At 38.3% G+C, this 25,752-nt stretch overlaps 1 protein-coding gene across 4 annotated transcripts in view; it reads right to left on the bottom strand.

Annotated features, from left to right (window-relative positions):
• The window catches only part of dpr18 (defective proboscis extension response 18), a 567,617-nt gene that overhangs the window by 59,894 nt on the left and 481,971 nt on the right, over positions 1-25,752 (bottom strand). The gene's annotated exons all lie outside the window — the stretch shown is intronic.

Genomic DNA, 25,752 nt, shown 5'->3' with positions numbered 1-25,752 from the left:
TCATGGCTGATGAACCGTTGAACCTCACCATTTGAGGAAATTTGTAAATATATCGTTTTTTTTTTGATCGGGGGCGCAACCACTGTTGTTTCGTAAATTAATTTGCAAGCCGATGGACTCATAACTTTAGCAAATATAGCGATTATAAAACAATAAGCCCCGGAAATTCGACTACATATAGCATTTTGAAACACGGGACATTCCTGAACATTTTTTGAAAATTGCATGAAATTAGGTTCAGTAGTTTTGGAAAAAATAATGTATTGAAAAGAGTGAGAGTGGTCATCAGTTTTCAAGATATAACATATTTAAAAAAGTGGTCCGGTATTTTGGCTCCAAATACATATGTACCTAGGGTACACACAACCCCATTGCCTCCCAAAATTTATGCTGAAGCTAATATAATCATAAGTTCGGCTTATACATATATCGTTTAAAAGAAAAGCGTGGGGAAGGTACCCCACCTTTTTCGAAATTCATAAAATTCTCATAACAACGGCAAACCTTGAGCTTTTTCTGCAAATTTCATGGCAATCGGTTCAGTAGTATTGAAGAAATAACATATTTATAGCCTGTTCATTAGGGCTATAACCAAAAAAATACCACCACATAGCCGTGTAGAGCATGGAAAACTATTATGAAATACGGCGTCAATTTTTCTCTATCGCGAAAAAAGTTTCCGCACCAAATGCATTGAAGTTCAGCAATGCATTTTTTAATTTTAGCTGTTATGACAACATATTTGCTTTTAATTAAATTTTTTATTTTTTGTAATCTAATTTAAAATCATTACCAAAGCGTTCTGGACCAATTTGTTCTCAAATCGCGCCATTTCGGAGCATATTAGGAACTTTTGATACTATTGCAATTGTTGCTTTTTCTTTATAAACTCCAAATGAGAAATGACATTTGGCTCTCATTTATGGAACATAGTTGTACAAATGTACATTCAAATTAGTAGTATTTCGCATAGGATACGTAACGGAAGTCGCACAGTAGTTTGCGAAATACATGAACGCATTTTTAGACCAAAGTGAGTGACTGCTTTCCTTTCGTACAGGTTTCCGTGCGACATACATGAACAGGCGGTTAAAAAATCATGCATGGTAGGGTCTTAACACCCCTAAGAAGTTCCTACACTGCAGATTAATTCGTAAATTTTTATACCGATATATTCGTAATTTCTGCAAATATAGCGTTTTTTAAATGTCGCATAGGAAAAAAATCGGTTCAGCGGTTCACAATTGTCTCGCAAATTAATTTCCAAACCGATACATTCGTAATTATTGTAAATATAGAATTTTTAAAAAAATAGGGTATATAAAATTCAACTAAATTACTAACTAAATTTTACCGGGGCCATCCTTGTACATTCCCTGACAATTTCAGGAAAATCGGTCCAGTACTTTTGTAGAAAAGACAAAAATTGAAAATTGAAAAAAGTGGACGAAAAGTGGGTCAAATTTTCTTTGCATAAAAGCCTAATTCGGGTTATGGCGAACATTTCACAAAAAGAATTATCCAAATCGGTCCAGCCGTTCTCAACTGATGCCATTACCAACGAACTACAGTTGATTTTTATCTATAAAGATTTGCGGAAATATTTCGATGGAATAAACGCAGTATTCAATTCGGAAGTTGTTGTAAGCACCAGCCACACTGTTGCAGAAAAAATCAAAACTATTCGAGGTGAGCTCTAAGACCACACTTTTCCGAAATTTTGTCTACCTGATCTATGTCTGGTAGAAATATTACGATGTGCAAGGTATGGACCAACTCGGTTACTCCATTCGAGAGTCATCGTGCGCACCATTATAGAGAATATTTTTGAACTTGTGTGGGGGACTTACCGGAGGAAGTCGACCGATATAGTTCATCTTCGAACCTTATTTAAGTTTGGACAAAATATCTCGACTGTCCAAGGTTAGACCAAATCGGCTGATCTGTTCGAGAGTAATCGTGCCTTCCAACCAGCCAGATGGACAGACATGTCTAAATCGACTCCAAATTTCCGATCATTTCGATGAGGCACATATTGGTCGTATGATAGTGTATATACCCCTTTTTAGACCAAAGGCTGAGGGGTATACAAATTTGTAAAATCATATACAAGAACTCATCTAAATGTGATACTGGATTAATAAGTTGTAAAAGAGTCATCAGCCTACTGCTTGTCTATCCTCGAAACTATGTAATCACGCTACCCCGAGAACAATAAATCGATTGATTTTGGTGATGGTGAGATAGTATTCAGAAGTTGGAGTGGGCAAAACAACTTCTGAGCGGAAGGAAAACGTTTTAATTTTATGCTAATATTTTCTATTTTGTGGGTTCGAAAAGCAAAGCCTGTCATCAGAAAATCTCCACTTCAAAAGCTACAAAGTATGTTGGCGTAGTTGGTTAAAGAGCGGAGATGTAATATTTGCCGCCATTCCATCCCATCATGGTCGCCGCGATCAAGGGAACAAATTTCAACATCACCTGTAGCTTGCAACGTTGCAATGGTTACAACGTTTTGAGAATGGATCGTATAAGAAGTGGAGGAGGACCTGCCTTCGTAATACTCCAGTCTGCTTAAGCTTGATGGAATGTAAGGGGCTATCAGTAAAATTTTGGGGCTGCCGAGGAAGAGTTGCTTAATGTGTACATACCGCCGCACAGTGGTTCAGAAATCGATTTTCCTGGCCAAAACCCCCATTTTTTGTTGTCACCGACTGTTAATTTCTATATGTGATTCGATAGTGAACATATTGAAATTAAGGAAAGCAAAAATTAGATCAAAACATTGGAAGGTGTGGGCGTGGTGTGCTCCTAAAGGCGAAAAATGTTTCCCAATTTTGGAAAATATGTAATTTTTGCAAATCTCTGGAGAAAGAAGCAGATATTTCTCAGAAACTTTAACAGATATTGTGTTCGTTGTTTTTTGGTTAGGCAGGTAGGATTGTTGCCTTTAAGAGTCGTTTTAATAAATTACCGTAGCGTTTACACGAAGTGAGCTATTTTATTTTTCCTCAGGCACTAAATTTTAGTGAAATTCCAAATTAGTAGACTAAAACTTTTAGGGAACAGCATGGAACAAAGTTTCTTTGAAAATTTGTACATATATGGAATACTTTATACGCGATTAAAAATATTTGCGAAAACGCGTGTCATAAATTACAGAGATTTGCGAGTAATATTGGTTTTTTTTCGCAAAATAGAACGTGGTGGCACATCCGCGGTTTTTAAAGAATCTATTTGAAATAGGTGTATATTAACGTATTTTTGATGAGCGCTAATGAAACCGGATGCGAATCAAAATCGTATGCACATTGCCCGACTTTTACCCACTTTAAGATTTTTGGCATTGTGATATGCAACTGGCGGCACACAATGGCTTCTGAGTGAAACATCGAAATATGCATAGATATAGAAGATTGATTCGCTGCATCCAAAATCGGATGCGCATCAACCGACTTTAACTAATTCGCTAATAGCAGGCTTTTTAATTTCCATATTTTTTAATGATTGTAATTTCAATATTACTCTTAATTTCCTATCCTTATAAGTTATCGCAGTAGGCAGTTAAGCTTTCGCGATGGTAAACCATATTTCTTGATGAAGTTTTAGCAGTATACATGAATTATTGTATGGGATTTTAGCGAAATAGTTGGAGAACTCCCAAATATTTTTTTTCTAATTTTTTTTCTATATGTATATTTGGAATAATATTTTTTCGCTTTTGCTGTTGCAATTTATAAACCAATGTTTATAATTTTGGTTTCATAATTGTTTACGCGTTGTCTAGATTCTGTACGTATTTTTAATTTATTTTTTAGAGGTTTATACGAATTCTGAGGAAGGTTAAATGAGACTTGCTCCCACATTTGTTTAATTTTTTTTTTGATTTTCCGCGAAAATAAAAACAATTTTTTGAGATTATGGTGCATCCATGGATGGATGTCAAATGCTGTTAATGATATATGCATACATTTTATCAATACAACAAATAAGATATTTTAAAATATTTTTCTTTATAAGAGAATAAAAACCGCTATAACTTTTGCGCGCATCGGCGAATTTTGTGAACGCGACTAGATTTGAAACCAGATTTTTTTCCTTAAACTCTATACCAAAAATCGTAATGTGCTCTCAAATTTTTTTTATTTTTTTTTTTTATATTTTTTTTTTTTCAAATGGAATTGTATGGGTATTATAAGTTTGTTTTGCTAAAAATTCATGTAACACCGCGAAATATTCGTCGCAGACCAATGTTATATATACCATTTATCATATATCGACGAGATAAAGCGATATAGCGATGTTTGTCCGTCTGTCCGCCTGTACATTATAAATTGTAATCAAACTCCAGACCGATCGTTTCGAAATTTGGTATGGAGGTCAGTTTCACATCAGAATAGACCGCTATTGTTATTGGTGATGATCGTGAAATATTTAGGGGGTGAAATGGAACAAAACCTAAATGTTTATCCGAATTTGTATCTGTTCTGTAGGTCCCAACCATAGTCCGATCAGCGCGAAATTTTAAATAAGGTGTGAGCTTATGACAGAAAAATAGCTAGCAATTTTACATAAGGATCAGATAGTTTTTAGCGGTGTGAAAATTAGACAAAAATTTCATATGATTGTTACAAATTACAATGATGTACGGGGTTTTTGCGATACCTTTGGTAAAAAGTAATGTAATAGTACCTCGAATTATGAACTTTTTTCATTGATCGTTGGAACCGTAGGACGGACTTTTTCATTTTGTAATTTCTTCTCTGCTATGCCGTGATCAATTCCAAGTGATATCTGATCTTATTTATCAACATGTTTCCCATAATCGTAGTTTTATTTGAACCACACTTAAAAAAGAGCTTAGTTCCCGAATTGGCATATTTCCTAAAAATGTATATAAAACCAAAAGTCGCAGGAAGTCACAGGTAAAAATTTAAGATATTGTTCTAGACAAGATACATAAAAAATTAAAAAAAAATTAAGCTAATCTAGGCTCATTTCCGTACTAAACCCCTATTTAAATTGAAGAATTTAGACAAAATTGGCCTTACATTTATTTATCTCGAAACATCTAAATTAAAATAACTTATGGGTTACAAAACTATTTAATTTATTTAAATACCAGATTATCAAATATACAAAAGATTCCGCAATAATATATTCACGGAATTCACACGTCTATCGCAATTTTACACCTAAAAATGGTCATCGTTAACATTGTAAAAAAAATCAATTTTAAATGTACCGTTATTCCGTTCTGACTAACTATTTCTAATTATTACATATGCCGGTGAGTACAGTCAACACTCTAAGTTCAATACAGTACTAGAGTTTCATAGTTTTCTTCAAGTCCATTTTTTGATTTTCTGCACGCTAGATCGGTATTTTTTCTCACTGTGCGGCGCCAGTGTGGCAAATCGGTTCTTCAACACCACAAGATGTTGTCGCTGCACTACCTGCTTGAGTGTATCGACGTGAGCATTCCTGTCACGATATAGTTGGCAGGTTTTCCCACTCAGGCATGTAAGGAAAGATCTGAATGATCAACGAAACTTGCATTCATACTTATGCAGTTGCGCAGGCGGTACAAAGGTACTGTGTGAGATCCGGACGATGCAGACACCTTAATTCATATTGGTTCCATTTTGTTGTCCTCGAGTATTCTATAGGACATGGCCTTGAAGTTATCCATGTACATTTATGAAAATAGCTTGATTTCGATATTGCGATTGCAATTATTTTGATTCTGTTAGCCTTAACTTATATAATATCAAAAACCAGAGTGACGAATAACTTTTGTGCCTTTCTTACAGTAATGTTGATCCGTGAAAAGCTTATGCACAGGGTGTAATCAGACCCGTCCTATATATAACGTTTAATTATATTTCTAAGTTATTTTTACTGAATACGAAAATTAGTTCCACCGTTTCCAGTAGAATCCCACTACCATTTTATAAGACATTCAGCAGTTAATGGGCATATTTGAAGATACATATTTCATTTAGATATTCAATTTTAAAGCTGTCTTCTCATAGGAAATTTAAAATCATTACAAAAGGTCTGTGTTAGTGTGTGTTCAAATGCACCAACTCAAGGTAAATGACAACAAATCAAAATTTCAAATACAACAACATTTTTGTTTTTACTAATTTCCAGTTATTTTCTAAATCATTTGCAGTTTTTCATTTGAATGCTTCAAATTAGTATCCAATTTTCTATAAAAGTTGAAGCGTTTGTATAGACAGATATCTATGTATGTTCGTATGTGTGTATAGATATTTGTGTGTGTTTTGCACAACATTTTTAGTATTTTGCTCTTATTTTCAACAATTAGCAAAACATTCAGATAATTTTGCAATATTCTAGTTCATTTAGCCATATAATTGATGCTGTTGATGATGATGAGAATTTGAAACAAATGTACAAACACAAATAAACAATTACACTACACAATCATTACTCAGCCACACACAATATGCCCGTACATGTAGATATATACCTGATGATTACGACAACGGTGTTGATGATGCTTATGTATATAAGCAACTTAATTTTTTACATTCGAACTTAGTGAACAAAAAGGAAGTTCAATTATATTGCAATTCATGTTTTGGACTAAATACAGACTAATTTACAAATGAAAAATCACAAACACACAAACACACACACACCGATTTGGATTCCTACCACGAAGAAATAAACCATTGAAATGAACTGAATTTTGTTGTTGCTTTGTGAGTTTTAGTGTTGCTGTAGTTCTTGTTGGTAGCAAAACGTAATTAAACTTAACCAACACATCGTTTGCATACATTAAATTAATTTACAAGCATGCCAACGAACTGGCGAATGCGAATGAATGTATCCTTTTCAAACAATTATCACCAATTTTCACGGAATTTACGCTCAATTGCAAATTGTTCGATTCGATAACAAATTTATATTTGAGGGAGTTTCAAAAGTTGTACCAAAAGATGATTTTAAACGTAAAAGCTTAAAATTTAATTTAAAATTGGTAATATTGTCGTTACTATTTTGCTTTCTGAATTTCTAATATTGAATAAATGTTTGAGACAGTATTTAATAATTAGGTCTGCGGCCTCAAATTTGTCCAATACACTGTGCCACACTAAGTCTAAAACTCGTTAAAAGTCTAAAACTCGTAGTCGACTTCTGACTGGAGGAAAAATCGTATAATTTGTGATCGATTTTGCCCATAGATTTTAGTTGACTTTAGTGGCTTTACAGTGATCTGCAGTGGAATTTTGCAACTCATTTTTTTAGTTAACGATAAAAATCGGTAAAATAAAAATGATTTTATTTTTTATTTTTGCCTTATTAAGGCGAAGGCCATTTATAGTGATATTTAATTAATTCTCTTTCGAGTTGAGCTGTTTCAATTAACTGACATAATTTCGCATATACATTTATCTAATGAAGTTCGATATATATACCAGTTACCAAGCTTTGCCTTCGTCTGCCACAAAAACAACATCCTAATACACCTGAAGATCGGATTTACCACCCGTGAAACGTAGTGTAATGGTTGGATGCGTGGGACTTAATTAAATATCACTATAAATGGCCTTCGCCTTAATAAGGCAAAAATAAAAAATAATTTCAGCATGAGCCAGGCTGGGATTCGAACCTGGGTCTCCGACAACTGAGTGTCAAGGTTGCCGGCGTCTTAGCGTTCTAAGCCACCATCAACTTGTCAAAACTTTAGTAGACAATAATTGATGATCAAAAAATAAAAAATCTTCTGATATAGAAGAGCAATTACTAATGATGTAGGAATAAAACTTACCATAGTATTTGTGAACATTGAAAAATGGGATTACCAAAGCAGGACTATAGGAAAAGTTTGGAGTTTCAATTAACTGACATAATTTCGCATATACATTTATCTAATGAAGTTCGATATATATACCAGTTACCAAGCTTTGCCTTCGTCTGCCACAAAAACAACATCCTAATACACCTGAAGATCGGATTTACCACCCGTGAAACGTAGTGTAATGGTTGGATGCGTGGGACTTCGGTAGACTCCTAATTTTTCAATGTATCTCTAAAGGCCTAACAGCTCAACTCGAAAGAGAATTAATTAAAAATGATTTTAATTTCGTTAATTAAAGAAAAATTTCGGTAAGTTGTCGCTAAGTTCCACTGATAGCAAGAGTCTTGCCAACTTTTTTTATACTTTTCATTCATAATTTTCTGTTTTAACTGATTTTTGTCAGTAACATAAAAAACTGAGTTACAGAATTCCCCTACTGATAGCCACGCAAAGGTTCAGAAGAAAACTCGAAAATCGACGAATATTCGATTATAATCGATTTTTGCGGTTACCAAATAGTCGAAAGTGGAGTTTTAGGACAACGGAAATAATCACCAGACCGAAAAATCGCATTTTTATTTTTGGACCATAATCGAAAAGTCGAAAGATTGATTATTGCTTTGCATTACGTATCCCTATGCTACAATGGTGGTGCTGGATTAACGTGGTGGTCTCAACACCGGGTTGATTACAAGCGACCTACCAACGCCCCCTGCACTGTAGTGAGGTGCCAGGGGTGTTCAAGAGTTTGGCCGTGTTCACCACTTTAGTTTGGAACGGAACCCATCTAAATTTTCTCTCTTTCTAAGGCTCAGATAGCCAGTTGTTAATGCAACTCCACATTTAAGCTTTAGACTCTACCCGCGATTTGGGTACAACCACAACCAATACGATACTCCCACAAGGTGGCCGACACCAACTACCAGACTAGGCAATTATATCTTGGGGCAACTGGTACCCGTGGTCCCAGAATTAAGTCTGTGGTACGACCTCGTAACCATAATACTACTACCAGTTGGTCCCCAAACGGAACCGGGACTGGTGTCCCGAATCCTTATGCTACGCTAAATAATTGCAGGGGTTCTGGAGTATTTATTCGGTTTTGTTGCAGTCCATGGAAGAGGAAAACAAATTATACACAAATTATTTTTATAACGGTAAATTTAGTGAAAAACTGGATTTCATAGAGGTTCAACTTTATACAGACATAATTTATTTATGGGTGACCTAGGAGATGACAGATGCCAAGGAACGGACCTGACTGGCTTTACCATGCCAACGCCCAGGGTTTATCTTGGTTCCTCTTTCATCTCAAGTGGACACAGACCTACCCGTTAAAAGTTGTGAGCTAACATGTGCCGCGCGTTCGCCCACTAGAATGTTAAAAACCTGAGTTTGGGGGTCGGGTTAGTAACCCTACAGCCTACTATGAAAAACAAAAGAAACGAAAAACAATCCCCTCTAAAGTTGACGATCCCCGAAAATGTTTTAAGGACCATGATCTGCGAATCTGCACTTGGAATGTTCGCACTCTTTATAGAGAAGGTGCAGTTTACGCATTGGCAGATATACTCGAAAAGTACAAGGTCACAACAACACCTAAAGGTGACGCACTGTATTATAGCTGTCATGACACAAAGCATGAGTTTGTCTGCGGATTAGTAGTTGGTCGGAAGTTAAAACACCTGGTCTCTAGTGAATGAAAGACTTGCTACGATACGGATAAAGCTAACATTAGCTTTATCTGCGCTCATGATCCAACTGAGAACAAGGACGAACAGACCAAAGATATATTTTACGAGCGCTTAGAAGAAACTTACGACCGTTGTCCTGCCCATGACATTAAAATTATTATTATTAATGCCAAACATGGAAAGAAGAACGGCTAATAGACTTTGCAGGGGCAAAAAACATGGTAGTTAGCAGTACCAAATTTAAGCATCACGACATTTATAAGGTCATCTGGCTATCAGAAAACAAGAAATCAAATTGATCACGTTGTGATAGATTGGAGATATTTATCGAGCGAATTAGATGTACGTTCGTTCCGAGGAGCAAACATAGACTCGGACTTGTTACAGATAAGGTACATATCGGATTCTTCTTCTTTATTTGCTTATTCGTTTTACGAATTTATGGTGATCAATGCAGTTACATAAAATGTATTACAGTATATTCGGTATATATGGTAACATAGAGCGCCTTCGCCACGTTTTTTTCATACCGGATTAAACGTAGCAAATAAAGTAAGAACAGAAAGGTATGTACCCGTAGCAAATAAAGTAAAGAACACAACACGAAAGTTACACATCGGTAAGCGGCAATGACAACAGATAGCCACAGCTTATTTCACTGACGGCCCAATTGCTTAATCAAAACACTCCTCGTCCCGATCAGCACAATGGCAAAGTATTGCCCACTCCATGCAAACTGTAGCAAAATCCATACATGGATACCAAAGACCACCACGGAATTCATGGTATGACCAGTAGTGTCGTAGGAGTAGGATATGCTGCTCCCAACAGAGAAAAAATATGTAAATACAAACATGTGCATAGTGAGGTGGCAGTCGCTGGCCGGAATACAGATGTAGCGTGGCTCCGGGTCAATTGGTATCAAAGAACCCGCCGCTCTGGGATTGGCAATTATCAAGTGAATGATGTCCTTGGAGTACCTAACCTATCGCAGCTAGAGAGAGAGAGCTGGAGAGAGAAACCTTCTCTGAGAACCTGTTTACCGATTGATGTACTGGTATGGGGCATAACATTAGGAAGTCGATGTTGAAAATAACTCACATTTTCAATCCATTCAAACGAAAAACCAGATTAATTGTAAAACGAATTATTTAAAGATACTGAAATACATAAAGGATCACATCAGAAGGCCAAATACCGGAGAAATCAGAATATATGAATTGATATTCCTTTCTATAATCACCATATTGCTATTCACGTTTGGCAAATACGCCTTACGTTCCCTTGCAATGCTAAACACAGACCACGAAGAAGTATTTTTTCTGTTTTCTCTGTACTTACATATTTTCCCCGCATTTTCGGCAAATTAAATTCTTGTGTAGTGTTAAATTTCGTGGTCAGTTTATTTTTCTCCTCTCTTTCGCCATTGTCCGTACACATTTGTGTCTTGTTAATCTTTTTAACAGTGAATTGTGTTATCCTTAAGCCATAGTCTCCAATTTTTATTTTCGTTTAATAAAGCATGACCACCCCGAAGCGAACAGGCAAATGCTAAAAACCATCGAATTATGTTGTTTGACATTTTAATCTTTCATGGCAGTCGTGGTGGTAAAAACTTAAAATTCACATCACATCGTTAGAAAAACATATTTTGTTAACACCCCCCGCTGAAATGCGCATCATTATTAATATTTCATAACGAAGTGGCTTTGAATATCATCAGATGGTCGTTTCGAATACCCCCTGTAATTTGCAGCATTAGCTAAAGTCGTCATGCTCATTTTTGTAAGCGAAGCTGGAGGGCCAAGCCACATAGAATGCAAAAAGAGAAGCAAAGCAAGAAACAAAAATATCACAATCTCTCCTCTATGTCGCCATGTGACTATTTTTAAGGGGAGTGTGGGTGTGGGTGTATGTGTGTTACGCTTTGCTATTTGCCTTATTTGTATTCAGTTTACACAGCATCTTTGACTTAAAAAAGGACATATTTTCTGCTTTCTCAGATAATATTATTTTCTAGAACACAAAAAATCAACTCAAATTTTATACTGTCCTTGTCATATGGACAGAGGGTATAAACAAAAACAACAATGGAATTGAATACAATTCATTGTAAATTTAAGTTTTTTTCTGTTAGATTTGAACAATAAATCCAAAACAATTGAGGATATCCTTGTTTTCTTGTTATGTGTCATTGTTTTTTTGGTAAAAAGTTTTTAGAAAAAAGTTTTAAAAGTTATTTTAAGATTTTTGTTGTAACATATGTAAATAGATTGTATTGTCACTGATTGCTGACTGAATGTGACATCATGAGTGTGTTTTTTTTGAAAAAAAAATGTATTGGCTAACCGAGATAAAATTTATATGAAATAAATACAAAGGATATTTAATTATGCTTTTTGTTCTTCATCCAAGACAAAGTGTGTGTTTTTTGGAGTTTGTTAAGTCAACTCTTTGCGTAACCCTTTCGGTCAATTTAACGCTTGGTTATCTTTGGAAAATTGCTTATTCACACAATATTAAGATTTTTTATGTGAAAGAAAAAGTTTTTCGGCCTCAATTAATGAAGGGTGTCAGTTTACCCCTGTATAGAAAGTTTTAGATTTTGGTAAGGGTAATTATTAAATACCTAGACATAGTTTGCAGTAGATATTGAAGGTTAAGTAAAAACTTGTTGTGTTTGTTGTACAAGGTCCACTGCTGGAACGTTGAGTTTTTCCTTAAATGAAAACCTCACAATCTATGTGGGAATTGTGTGGGGGTTTGATATTGACGATGGATTTAGGTTGTATTTAAAAACAAGTAAAGAGGGCGTTAAGCTTGGCCAGGCCAAACTTTTTATACCCTCCTCTATAAAAATAATTTAAAGCAGATTTCAGCAATTTCTGTTGAATGATGTGGCTGAAACTTTAAAATTCTCAAAATCGGGAGTTCGCGTTCTAAGGGGGCTATATAAATACGTGCACCAGTACCGACAATTCTTTGCAGGAATGAAAGAAAGCAAGTAAAAATATCAGTCGGCTTTGCCGACAGAGTTATACCCTCAGCCTGTGTGAATTGAAACTTCTATCTATTGACAATATCGAATCTACGGATTCCTTTTTGGAATTTGCCGAAAAAAATTTATTTAGTTTGAAGCTCAAAAGTGTTGCGGAGGATGTACTTGAAGGAATGGACCGACATAATTCATTTTGGAAGTGGATCTTATTTTGGGAGTGATTCCTTTTGATAGACATTGTGCGCACAAGCCATTTCAGTTGGTCTGAAAGCATGGACTTGGTCACAAAAAAGAATATCAACCATTTTACAGCTTTCGGTCCATTTTCTCAGGAAGTATGGGATTGCCCTTGGGGCAGGTACCTAAAGGAGTGGACCGATATGACTCATCTTCGAACTTAAACTAAGTTTGGACAACATATTACGATGGCCAAATTTTGGACCCAATCTGCAGATCCGTTCGAGAGTTATCGTGCGCTCCAACCACTACACTTGATGCCATAGGGGTTTTTTTTAACTTCGGACTATTTTCTCAGCTACTATGGACTTGCCACTGATAAAACTTGTACTACCATAATGGGGGCAGCAAATACCAGTTGCTACAAACAAATCAAAGCGATTCGAGAACAGGTCCTAAACTGAACTTTTCCGAACTTTTGTGTGGGAGCTACACGAAGGGTGGACCGATGGAGTCCATATTGGAACCTAATCTATGTCTTTTAGAAATTTGGCGATGTGTAAAGTTTGGACCAAATCGGTTATTACCTTCAAGATTTCCACAAATTTTCCGAAAAATTTCGGACTTTTGTGGGTAGGTACATGAAGGAGTGGACGAATATTGAACTTGAACTAAGTTTGGACAAAATATTACGAATGCCAAATTTTGGATCAAATCGATTCATCCGTTTGAGAGTTATCGTGCGCACCAGCCAGCCCGCCAGACAGACGGACGGACATTGCTAAATCGACTACAAATTGTCTGAAAGGGATTTCGTCCAAATATACTTGGGGTCTAAAACCATTATTTTGTTAGCATAATTGCTGAGCGTATAATGAGACTAAATATGAAATGGTTGACATTTCGGTTGGCCTAAAAATTAGGAGGTGCCGTTCAATGGGGGCTATGGAAAGTTTTATAACCCCAACGAAGACCAAATACCAAATTTCATCCATTTCGGTGGGATATTAAGGACACAACCTTCAAAATACCGAAAACCGGAGGTACAGTTCAATAGTGGTAACTTCCCTACAAAAGTCAAAACTGTTCGCTAACTAGAAGAACACGATCACTCTCGAGGACATTTCTACAAGACATATATCGGGTTCGAATATCGGCTATAAAGGTCCACTTCTTCGGGTACCTTCTCTGCCTCCAATAGGATGGTATAAGTTTTCTCTGGAGTAAGTCAATATTTACTTAGAAAATGGGCCGAAAGTTGTATGTATTTGTATTTGGCCTTCGTGTATTTTGTCCAAACTTAGTTTAAGTCAAATGATGGACGCATTCCGGTACCTCCCTCCAAAGTTAAAAGTGTCACTAAAATGGCACGCGCTATATTTATTGAACGGTGTAGCCGATCGCTATTACCTGCTAGTCGAATACCCGAAGTGAGACCAAATTTCCCGGCAGAGCTAATTCACCTAAATGAGCGAGATGAGCCATGAGCGTCATGCCAACCCCAGTGACCCCAGAGTTAGGGAGCTGACTCTGGAAGTTAACAGGTTGGTCGGCGAGCATAAGCGAAACAAGTGGTTAAATTATCTAAAGAGTTGCAAAATTGGTGCCGTAATAAGTGAATTGTGGACAACGATTAAGTCACTCTCGAACCCTAGAAAGAAGGAAGACAGGACCTCAGTCACGTTTGGCGGCGTTACGCTGACTGATCCGAAGAGATGCGCAAGTTATTTCAGTCGACAGTTTGTATAGCACCCCGGAAGGCAAAGACAAGAGTATTACGTCGCCTTAAATCTCTTCCTGCCGAGGATGAACCTCCACAATTTACAATGGATGATGTTGCGAATGTCGTCAGGAACGCCAAGTCATCCAAAGTGTTGGGCCCTGATGGAAACAGATGGATATCGCGCAGTCAAGTATATCACTAAAGTTCTCTACCTGTCTATAGGCACCCACATCGTACCCAAAGTCTGGAAAACGGGCAGGGTGGTCTCGCTACTGAAACCGGGGAAGGATGGTAGCAAAGGTGAATCGTATGGACCCATTTCGCTTTTGTCGTCCCTAGCAAAGACCTTTGAGGCTTTAGTCCTCCCCAGCGTTAGAAATAGCTATCCAGTTGCTGATCTTCAGCATGGATTCCGTAAGCAGCACAGCACAACAACAGCGCTGCACTTCATCTCCACACATATTAGTCGAGGACTCAACCAGAGGAAGCCGTGTGATAGAACAGTGATGGTGGCGCTTGACTTATCAAAATCCTTGGATACTGTCCCTCTACGCCCTCTACGCTGTTTGAGGGCACCGAGCAGACAACCCTCCGGCCAACGTGTCAAACTTTTTGTGGACACCAACGTACCGTTGAAACAGGATGTTCCAAAAGATGGGATTATATCTCTGGAACTTTTTATCCTCCACCTCTCCTGTGTTCCGCCCCCTCCAGACGGCATTGAGATCGCAACTTATGCGGATGATTGTACGATATTGGCGTCAAGTACCTTCTCTGTTGTCATTTGTGAAAGGCTGAACTCTTATTTGACCGGCTTTTATACTAAATGACTTAAGGCGAATTCCACTAATTTTGGTAACGCAATTGGGGACATTTTAAAGCTCAGAATATCTTCAATGTTGAAATGCTGCCAATCAAAGCTGAGATACTCGTCAGTACAATTCAAATAAAAAATGGGTAAGTGGGATGTGCGCCAACCTATTTTGCATCATAATTAAGGTGATATTTTCCTCATCCACATCAAAATTGCGACTGTAGCGTAATTAAAAATTGGCTGTGATATTCGTCATTATAATTAAAATCGCAAAAATGAAAAGTTGGGTTTCATTGGCGACTATAGAGATATGTTCGATGTTTGACCACCTACGACAACCTACTTTACATCGTTAGAAAGGTGATATTTTCTACTTTCATTGTCAGGTTTTGCTTTTGGTATACCCTTATACACGCTGATGTATTTGCTTTGGAATAAAACGTCGATTTTTTTCTCCAAATATGTTTTTTGACCATTAAATGTTGACTTTTTTCCAAATAAGTTTTTGCCCATTCCGACCCTTGATCCGGAGATATAGCATCAGAAGCGCATGTATCTCCAAAAAATTTAGATTTTTATGCAAATATTTATGGAATGGTAATGTCACCAAATTTTGAATGTGTGAAGGAATTTGGTCTAGAAATAAATTTGCCAAGTTATATTGAAATCGGTTGAGATTTGAATGTAGTTCCCATATATATTTTCGTCCGATTTCATGTATTTGATGCACCAAACACGCTATTTATACCCGATTTTAATGAAAGTTGGAATATGTGACGAAAATGGACATACAAATAAATGTGTCAAAATATACATATTTTACCTTATTCGGGGTAACGAAGCGCACCGGGTTCAGCTAGTATGTATATAAGTAAGGGTCTACGACCATTATATCGATGTGTTACAAACTTTTTGGGCAAACCCAACTTATAATACCCTCCCCACGTAATGGTGTAGGGTATAAACACTGTTACCACAACAACAACGGACCAGCCAATTTTGTCCAAACTTTAGATCTCTTACCACCAAAATCTTATCGACCGATAATTTTAACTTCATTCTTACTCAAAACAATGGAACGGACAGTCGATACCATGATAAACGATATGCTTAAATTCAAACAACATGCATACGTTAAAGGCAGATCAGTGGAAACCGCATTGCATGAGGTAGTACACCACATAGAAAGAACCTTCGAAATGAAAATGTACACACTTGCTGTATGCATCGACATCGAAGGCGCTTTCAATAACGTAAGCACCGAGACACTTATCCACTCCTTAGACGAGTTTCAGGTAGACAGGGCCTTAAGGAACTGGATAAACCACATGCTAAGGAATAGATGGATAAGCTGCGGGCTATACGACGTGAAAATAAGAGACAAAGTTGGACAAGGAACGCCACAGGGAGGGATACTTTCACCTCTGTTGTGGGTTACCACCATAAACAGTCTCTTGAGGACCCTAACAGAAGAAGGATTTGACCCGGAAAAAACAGAATTATGTCTATTCACTAGAAAAACGAAAATGGGACACTACGAGGAACCAGTTTTTCTAGATAAGACAATAAATATCTCCTGTACAGTTCAATATCTAGGAGTAATTCTGGATAGGAAACTTAAATGGAAAGACCATATACAAGAAAGGGCTAACAAGGCCCAAATATGTTGGTCAACCTGCAGAAGGGCGATAGGCTCAAAATGGGGGTTCGATCCTAGGATGATACACTGGCTATACATAAGCGTAATTAGACCAATTCTAACGTACGCGTCTGTGGTATTGTCGACAGCCATGGACAAAAAATGCAATGTGAAAATATTGCAAAAGGTCCAAAGAACATGCTGCCTAAGCATTAGCGGAGCAATGAGGACCACACCGACTAGGGCTCTAGAAACAATTTTGTTTGTACACCCAATAGATATTCAGGTAAGGTATGAGGCAGCCATCGCGGCTGTAAGGCTAAAGTCGATGAGCGAGTGGATCGAAAAAAGCCACCAAACATACCACCAAAACATATTAAAGGTCACAACGGGTGAATCTATAAATCAGGTAGTATCGGACCGTATACCTGAAACTAGTAAAGTAGCCTTGTGTGAAGTGTCAATACCTGACAGAGACATGTGGATCGGGGGAGCTCTAGCACAGATTCCCGCTGGAATCTGTGGGTTTACGGATGGGGCTGTGCTAGGGGGGAGAACCGGACTGGGTCTTTATATAATGGAACCGGAAACGGAAATCTCCCTCCGTCTGCCGGATCATAACACGATCCAGAGTGTCTGCTTTGGTTTGATACTCACACAAGGCCTACCACTGTAAATATCCTTACGGATAGCAAAGCAGCCATTAGAGCTATATCAACCAAGACAGTGAAATCTAGAACTGTCTTGGAATGTATTAAGTCTATAAATAATTACTCCCAACACGGTAAGGTAAACATTATATGGGTACCATGGCATACCGGGATTAGGGGTAATGAAATAGCAAACTCCTTGGCAAAACAAGCCAAGGAGCAACCCACGGTAAGTCTAGAAAACGCTAAGCCGTTTAAAGCTACGCGACTAGAACTAAAGACATGGGCAAAAAATGCACATGTATCCCTCTGGAGTAGTGAAGAGAAGGGAAAAAACACAAAAACCCTATGGGGAAAACCAGACGAGGACAAAACAAAAGAATTACTTTTACTAAGTAAAAAAGATATTAGTAGACTGACAGGAATCCTTACAGGTCACCTAGGTCTAAAAGCGCATCTGCACAAAATAGGTTGTGCAGAAAACAGTGAATGCAAATCATGCGGAGAGGACGACGAAACGTTGGAACATTACCTCTGCCATTGTCAAGCCTTCACAAATCTGAGAACCCAGTTACTAGGGAATGACATTATGCCAGGACTCGACCAAATTAGGACAATCGAGTTCAAAAAGATCAGAGACTATGTAAATAGGACAGAGATCCTAGACTAAGTAAAAAAAAGATAATCCTCCATAACCCAAAAATTAGAGCGCACAACAGGCCTACTTATGGCTTAAGTGTATGTCCACATGGGCATGTGGTGATCTAGGATCACCCCTCTTATCAACCTTACCTAACCTTAGATCTCTTAATATTTTTTCCAAAGGTCCTTTGGAAAATTATTCCGATGCTACTCCTTGTGACCCTGTTTACAGCGACGTTATGTTTTGGTGGGCAAGTCCATGTTTCCTGACATAGTGGTCCAAAAGCTCTAAATTATATGGTGACCAACTGAAATGAATAATGGGCGTGATATCTATCAGAAGACGTGACTCCAAAAATAAAATCCACTTTCATAATGCACTGTGTCGGTCCATTCTTTTAAGTACCACTTCCACAACACTTTTGAGCTTCAATCCAAATATATTTTTGTCGACAAGTTTATACGTCCAAAATGGGCTGTATTGTCCATAGATGAAAGTTTAAATTCACAAATGCTTTACAATTCATAAATGTTAACTTTAAATGAAAGGTGCTTACCCTGGGAAGTTTTTGCGGATTCTGAAACTACAATGTTCATACGTGAGAAAAATCAAAAAACAAAAAAAAAAAAAAAATCGCGGTCAAAGTTCACATTTTCAGGGTTTTTTTAGGTTTTTGCGATTTTGCTTGGAAACCGTAAGTCCTATCGAAATGGGATTGGAGCAAATGTTGTAGCTGTGAAGATTGACCTTTACAACTTTTTCCTAGGTTTTACCATTTTTGAGAAATAGAAGTTCAAATTGGGACAATGCACTGGCTGTATCGCCTCCTTATAAAACAATGTCATGCACGGTGCCCTTAACTAACTTTAATGAAAACCGCTTACACCTGGAAAGTTTTTTGCGGATTCTGAAACAGCAGTGTTGATAGATAAGAAAAATTCAAAAACAAGAAAAAATCGTTGGAGGGATTTTTAAATATATCGCGGTCAAAGTTCACATTTTTAGGTTTTCAGGATTTTGCTTGGAAAACGTAAGTCCTATCGAAATGGGATTGGAGCAAATGTTGTTGCTGTGAAGATTGACCTTTACAACTTTTTCCTAGGTTTTACCATTTTTGAGAAATAGAAGTTCAAATTGGGACAATGCACTGGCTGTATCGCCTCCTTAAAAAACAATGTCATGCACGGTGCCCTTAACTAACTTTAAGTGAAAACCGCTTACACCTGGAAAGTTTTTTGCGGATTCTGAAACAGCAGTGTTGATAGATAAGAAAAATTCAAAAAAAAAAAAGAAAAAATCGTTGGAGGGATTTTTAAATAAATCGCGGTCAAAGTTCACATTTTTAGGTTTATTTTAGATTTTCAGGATTTTGCTTGGAAACGACAAGTCTAATAGAAATGGGACAAAATAAAATGTTGTAGACGGTTTTCACAGCTACAGCATTTGCTTTAGTACCATTTCGATAGTTCTGCTTCCAAATTGTAGACCAGTAAAGGAATTCTGTGACTCCATTTTGGTTACCGACAAAAGTATACAAAATTAAAATGCAATATTTTTTATGAAAAGTTTAAATTCAAGTTGACATCAATACAAATAGCAAATTGAGAAACACAGGGGAGTTTTAATGTTTTCTTTTCGCATTCATGTTAATTTGTTTAACTAGTTTTTCCTTTCCAAGTTTTACAATTTGTTCATTAATGAACACCCTCATAAGCTACTTAGTTTTCAGTTCCTCTGAGGTTTCTTCACTTTAACTTTTTTCAACGCGCATAATTTCGCTTTTATTATTAAACCGAGAAAGATGATTAGTTCAACAAGTTTCGTGGCAAGTTTCGAGTTCAAAAATTCTTAGAAAAATAGTTTTCTAAAAAACATTTCACAGAATTGTGGTAATTGCATTTGCTGTGTCTTTTGGCATACATTCTACTTTTCTAGCTTTTCCCCTTAATAGTTTATTTTGTTCATTAATTTTTTGCTTAAACTTTTTTAGTTTTTATTTGTCAACATTCACAGAAAGGTCCCTGACAAAGTGAATGAAAATTCATTACCTTGTTCCAAATAATACTCAAAATACTTATCTCTCAAAATTTTCATGGGAATTAAGTGACAACACAAAGCTGGGTTTGGATGTATTTATGTATATGTGTGACTTTGTATCTGTATGTCAACATTTCGCAAAAATTCTTTAACAGCGTTTGTTGCTTTTGTTTTGAGCGACACAATTATGAAATTAAGAACAAGGCCTTAACAAAGCTACACCCGTATCGCATGAATACACAAAAATCCGCAGCAACAATACTTCTTGATGTGTAAATTGTGTGTGCAACGATATGAGAAAATAATTGCAACATTGATGGTGGTGGTGTAAATAGAATTGGAATGCCATGCAAGCCTTGCAAATTCAAATATTGACTATTGTACAATATTGTTGGGGTCGAATATTCATGGAGCAGGTTGTTAAATTTGCGCTTGTGATAAAAATGCAAAACAATAGAGGAGGAGGATGAGGCCAAACCTCTGTGTTAAATATTGATGTAGAGATGAGTAAGTCCAGGACATACTTTGGACCTTATGTACTTTCAAGTGAACTCTGCTTTATCCGATTTGTATCTATAAGACATCTAAGTAGCCACCTTATTGTTCACGTCGAAAGTGTTTCGTGTTTTTCGTGTTTCTCCACCACAAATATTCAAAATTTTCGTTAAAATGGTACGCATTATAAATATCGTGATCTATATTAGGTCCGAATATGAACTGTATCAGTCCACTGTTTGGGATACCTCCCACACAAAATTTAAAATTTTTCGCAAAATGCGGCGTAATTTCATAGGCAAGTCCAAGATTCCTGACAACGAAACCAATATGCTCCAAAAAAATTTACTGCGGGTTATTCGATACCGTTTTGACCCGGAACCTCACTACATCAGAGTTCTGTGCAGCTGCTGCCACCTCAGTGCACATATTTTTATACCCTCCACCATATGGAGGGTATAATTAAATTTGTCATTCCGTTTGTAACCCATCGAAATATTCGTCGGAGACCCCATAAAGTATATATATTATTGATCAGCATAAAATTCTATGTCGATTTAACCAAGTCCGTCTTTCCGTCCGTCTGTCTGTCTGTTGAAATCAAGATAGAGCTCGCAATTTTAAAGATAGAGAGCACATATTTGGTACAGAAGTTTTTATTACTTGCAGGATGGTTGGTATTGAAAATGGGCAATATCGGTCCACGTTTTGATATAGCCGCCATAGAACGGTACCACCCGATTTTCGGTATTTTGAAGGTATTAGTTTCATTATCACACCGAAATGGCTGAAATTTGGAACTTAGTCTTCTTTAAGGGTATAAAACTTTCCCCCAGAATTTTGTCGGTATCGGTTTACGCCTTCATATAGCCCCAATAGAACGGTACCTCCCGATTTTCGGTATTTTGAAGGGTTTAGCTTCATTATCACACCGATATTTCTGAAATTTGGTACTTAGTTTAAGTTGGGGTATAAAACTTTCCTCCAGAATTTTGTCGGTATCGGTTCACGCCTTCACATAGCCCCCATAGAACGGTACCTCCCGATTTTCGGTATTTTGAACGTGGTGGCCTCAATATTCCACCGCAATGGCTGAAGTTTGGTATATAGCCTTTGTTGGGGGTATACAACTTCCCCCTATAAATTTGTCGGTATAGGTTCGCGTCTTCATGTAGCCCCCATAGAACCGTACCTCCCAATTTTCGGTATTTTGAGGGTTGTGGCCTCAACTTTCCTCCGAAATGGCTGAAATTTGGTATTTAGACATCGTTTGGGGGTTTTAAACTTTCCTCTTTAAATTTGTCGTATAGGTCCACGCCTTCATATAGCCCCCATGGAAAGGTGCCTCCCGATTTTCGGTATTTTGAAGATTGTGGCTTCAATATTCCAGCAAAATGGCTGAAATTTGGTATTGAATTTTCTTTGACTCTAAAAACTTTCCCTTAGATATTTGTCGGTATAGATCGACGTTTTGAAATACCCCTGATAGAAGGGTGCTTCACATTGTTTTTACCGAAATTGCTGAAATTTTGTATTACAACTCGTGGTGGAGGGTATAACAAGTTCGGCCCGGCCGAACTTAACACTGTTCTTACTTGTTTTATGTGTATGCGCTGAGAGCAGCATATCGCGGAATACCTGCTCCGGATTCTTTTGGTCAGTGGTCAACCTTCATAGAGATGCAATAGATTGTCGGGAGTGAATCTAAGGGGTTGCTCTGGGCTCGTCCATGTGAGGTACTGGGGACAGGGACTAAGTTGCTGCATGCTACGACAGAATACAAGACTTCTCGGCAGTCGCCCCTACAGCAACCGCACACTGAGCATTTTACAGCGGTCGTTGCTGTGTAGAGGTTGAGTTGCTTAACGTATATACACCACCGATTAATAGCCGTACTCCAGTTGGTTATAGCGCTGACTGAGCAGATTGATAGTAATACGTACTGCACGGTCAATCACGACGACCCTAACAGAATTAACGGAGAGTGCCATTGTTCACCCGGTGTGCCAAATGACGCTTGGGTCAGACCATCTCCCTATACTCGTCTCCATCAGCAGACCACCGAACTACTTCCCCTCTGAACGCCCATTCCCACGGTGGCGAGTTGACCTCGAACCACAGAACACCCATGTTCCGGACAGCGGCTGCCTCCTCAGTTTGATATATTTGTATTTCTATCGTTTTTGTGTGTTGGAATATCGGAGTGGCTACTCCGGTAAGATGCAATAGATACCAAAAGTGGGTGCATCTCAGGGGTTGCTCTGGATTTGTCCATGTTAGGAACTATGGCAGGGACTATGTTACTGCATGCTGCGTGAACACAGTCGCCAGTAATTCGTCGTCATTAGAATACGAGACTCCCCCATTTTCTCCCAACAGCAGCCGTACCCGCAGCATTTAAACACAGTCGTTTCTGTTCCAATCCCCGGAATAAACTCAGAGGAAAGATCGAGGAAATAGTGGAATTTATGAGTCGGAAGAATATCACTACCGCGGTTGTACAGGAAATCAAACTCAGCAAAAACTGCAGCTTTCAAAGATCAGATGGTAACCACCTAACGAGGAAAGATCGCAACAAAAATGGAGCTGGGGGACTAGCTTTCCTTTTTCATCAGTCTGTTCAATGTAGACCTATTTCGCTTGAACCTGGCTCCAATTACCCGTATATGGAATGTTTGTGTGTAGCAGTCAGATTAGGAACTGCCGACGTAGGTTTGCTTAATGTAGACATCCCACTGGTTATAGGTGTATTGCAGGATATAGTCTATAGACATTATCCCGCTTTTGGAAGGTTATAACCGTCTGGTCTTGGGAGACTGTAATGCTCATCATGAGTTGTGTCAGCTGGTTCCAGGTAAAGACCAGAGGGGTAAAGCCTTGGCTGAGGAAATTTATAGCTCTACGTTTTACATGGTTAGCGGATAGTGCGATAGTTCGCCACACATAATCATCCTGTAGCCTAGTCTAATAAATGACGTCAACTGACACCCGTTGGTCCGCTCTTGGGCCAGACCATCTCCTTTTAATTGTCTCCAGCAACAGCCCACCTGAACTCTGAACGCCACTCTTTCATCTGTCACGGGAAAGTTAATTGGCCATGTTTTACAGAGTTCACCAATTACCGCTTGAGATAACTGCCCAACCCTTTTGATGTTCGGGTAGCAGAAAGGATTTCCGGAACATCTTCACAGCTGCATCCGCTCACCATATACCGTCGGGTCGAATATCCGAAGAGAGACCAAATTTCACAGCAGAGGTGGGACAAACATATGAGTATGATGAGCTTCGTCGAGCCAACCTCAGTGACTCCAGAGACTGATATTAACAGGTTAGTCGGTGAGCAAACACGGAATAAACAGCTAGATCAACTGAGGATTTGGAACCGGAATTAGTGAATTGTAGGCAACGGTAAAGTCAAGCTCGAACCATGGGAAGAAGTTAGATAGGAAGTCAGTCGACGTTACGCTGGCTGATCCGAAGAGGTGCGCAAGTTATTTATTCGACAATATGTCGAGCTACCGCGGACTGATAGGGCTAAGAAAAGATTACAATGTCGAGTTAGATCTCTTTTCGCCGAAGAGCAACCAATACAATTTGCAGTTTATGATGTAGATGATGAAAGCGTTAGGTTCTAACGGTATCTGGGTGTTAAGGATGAAAAAGGTGTATGAGACCAAATTTCCCAGCAGAGGCGGCGGGAGTAGCAAATGAACGCGACGACTTTCGTCGATCCAGCCCTAGTGATCCCAGAGTTAAGAAGCTGATACTGAAAGTTAATAGGTTGATCGGAACAAGAGGCTAAATCATCTGAAGGGTTGCAAAATTGGAGCCGGATTAAGTAAATTGAGGGCAAAGGAAAGAAGGAAGATAGGATATCACTCACGTTTGGCGACGTTACATTGACTGATCGGGAAAGTGCGCAAGTTAATTTAATTGACAATCACCACGGGAGTGACAAGTCGATGGATTCTAGCATTACATCTCTTCCCGCCGAACAAGAACCACCGCAATTTACAATGAACGCGTTAGACCATGGCGGTATCTCCGTGGTAGTGCTGAAACAGCTTCTCAACCTGTCGCTAGTCATCCACATTGTGCACGACAGAGTGGGCAGAGTGGTCCCGCTACTGAAGCAACATATGCAAGCAAAGGTGAATTATACAGACCGATTCCGCTTTTGTCGCCCGTATCAAAGACTCATGAGGCTGAACGTATCCCCAGCATCAGAAGTAGATATACAGTTGCCGATCATCAACATGGGTTCCGTAAGCAGCACAGCAATACGACAGCGCTGCACGCCATCCCTACACATTTTAGTCGAGGACTCAACCAGAAAAAGCTGTGCGATAGGAAAGTGTTGCGTAGATGAGCAAAGAGTTGAATGTCCTGGTCGATGGTAACAGAATCCATTAACTATCCCATGATTCTAGGGGTAACAGTCGACAGCATGTTCACTTCGTTCGCATATGCATATGCTATCTTCGAAAAGGTGAGGTGTAGCAACAAGGTCCTATCCGCATGCACTTGGGCAAGGAAACTTTTTTTGATTTCATATAACGCGATAGGTCGGTCTGTGTTAAGCCATGCTGCGCCGGTGAAGGCCGCGAATAGAAGTGTAAAGCTTTGGAACAATATTCGAACCGGTCAGAACGTAGACCTTTACATTAGGAGTCGAAGATTCTTTTAGTACGGCACCACAATGTCATGTCCTCGTTGCAGTATACTTGCTCGGGTGTTACCGTGGATGCAGTATACTTGCTCGGGTGTTATCGCCACTTGGTGAACTGCAACAGTGTACCTCCTCATGTCATCAATGGACCATCTGCATAAAGAGACGAAGATTTTCCAGTAAGGCAACGCAATAAGACAGTACAATATTTTTATATAAGCTTCGCGAAGAATATTTTATCCTTTTCTTCTAGGTTTTGTGTAGAGTTGGGCAATCTATGTAGTTCCTAGTTCCTTGTACTAGTTCCAAAACGTATGAGTAACATCATGAAATATAACGAGTGATATTAAGTATACGCAGTTTGTTCAAAGGAAAAATG

The sequence above is a fragment of the Musca autumnalis genome, unplaced genomic scaffold, assembly GCF_047663935.1.
Source record: "Musca autumnalis isolate F117 unplaced genomic scaffold, ASM4766393v1 scaffold_3, whole genome shotgun sequence".
In the NCBI taxonomy this organism is placed as follows: Eukaryota; Metazoa; Arthropoda; class Insecta; order Diptera; family Muscidae; genus Musca; species Musca autumnalis.
The sequence above is the reverse complement of the archived record's forward strand: the minus strand, read 5'-3'. Positions and strand labels throughout refer to the sequence as shown.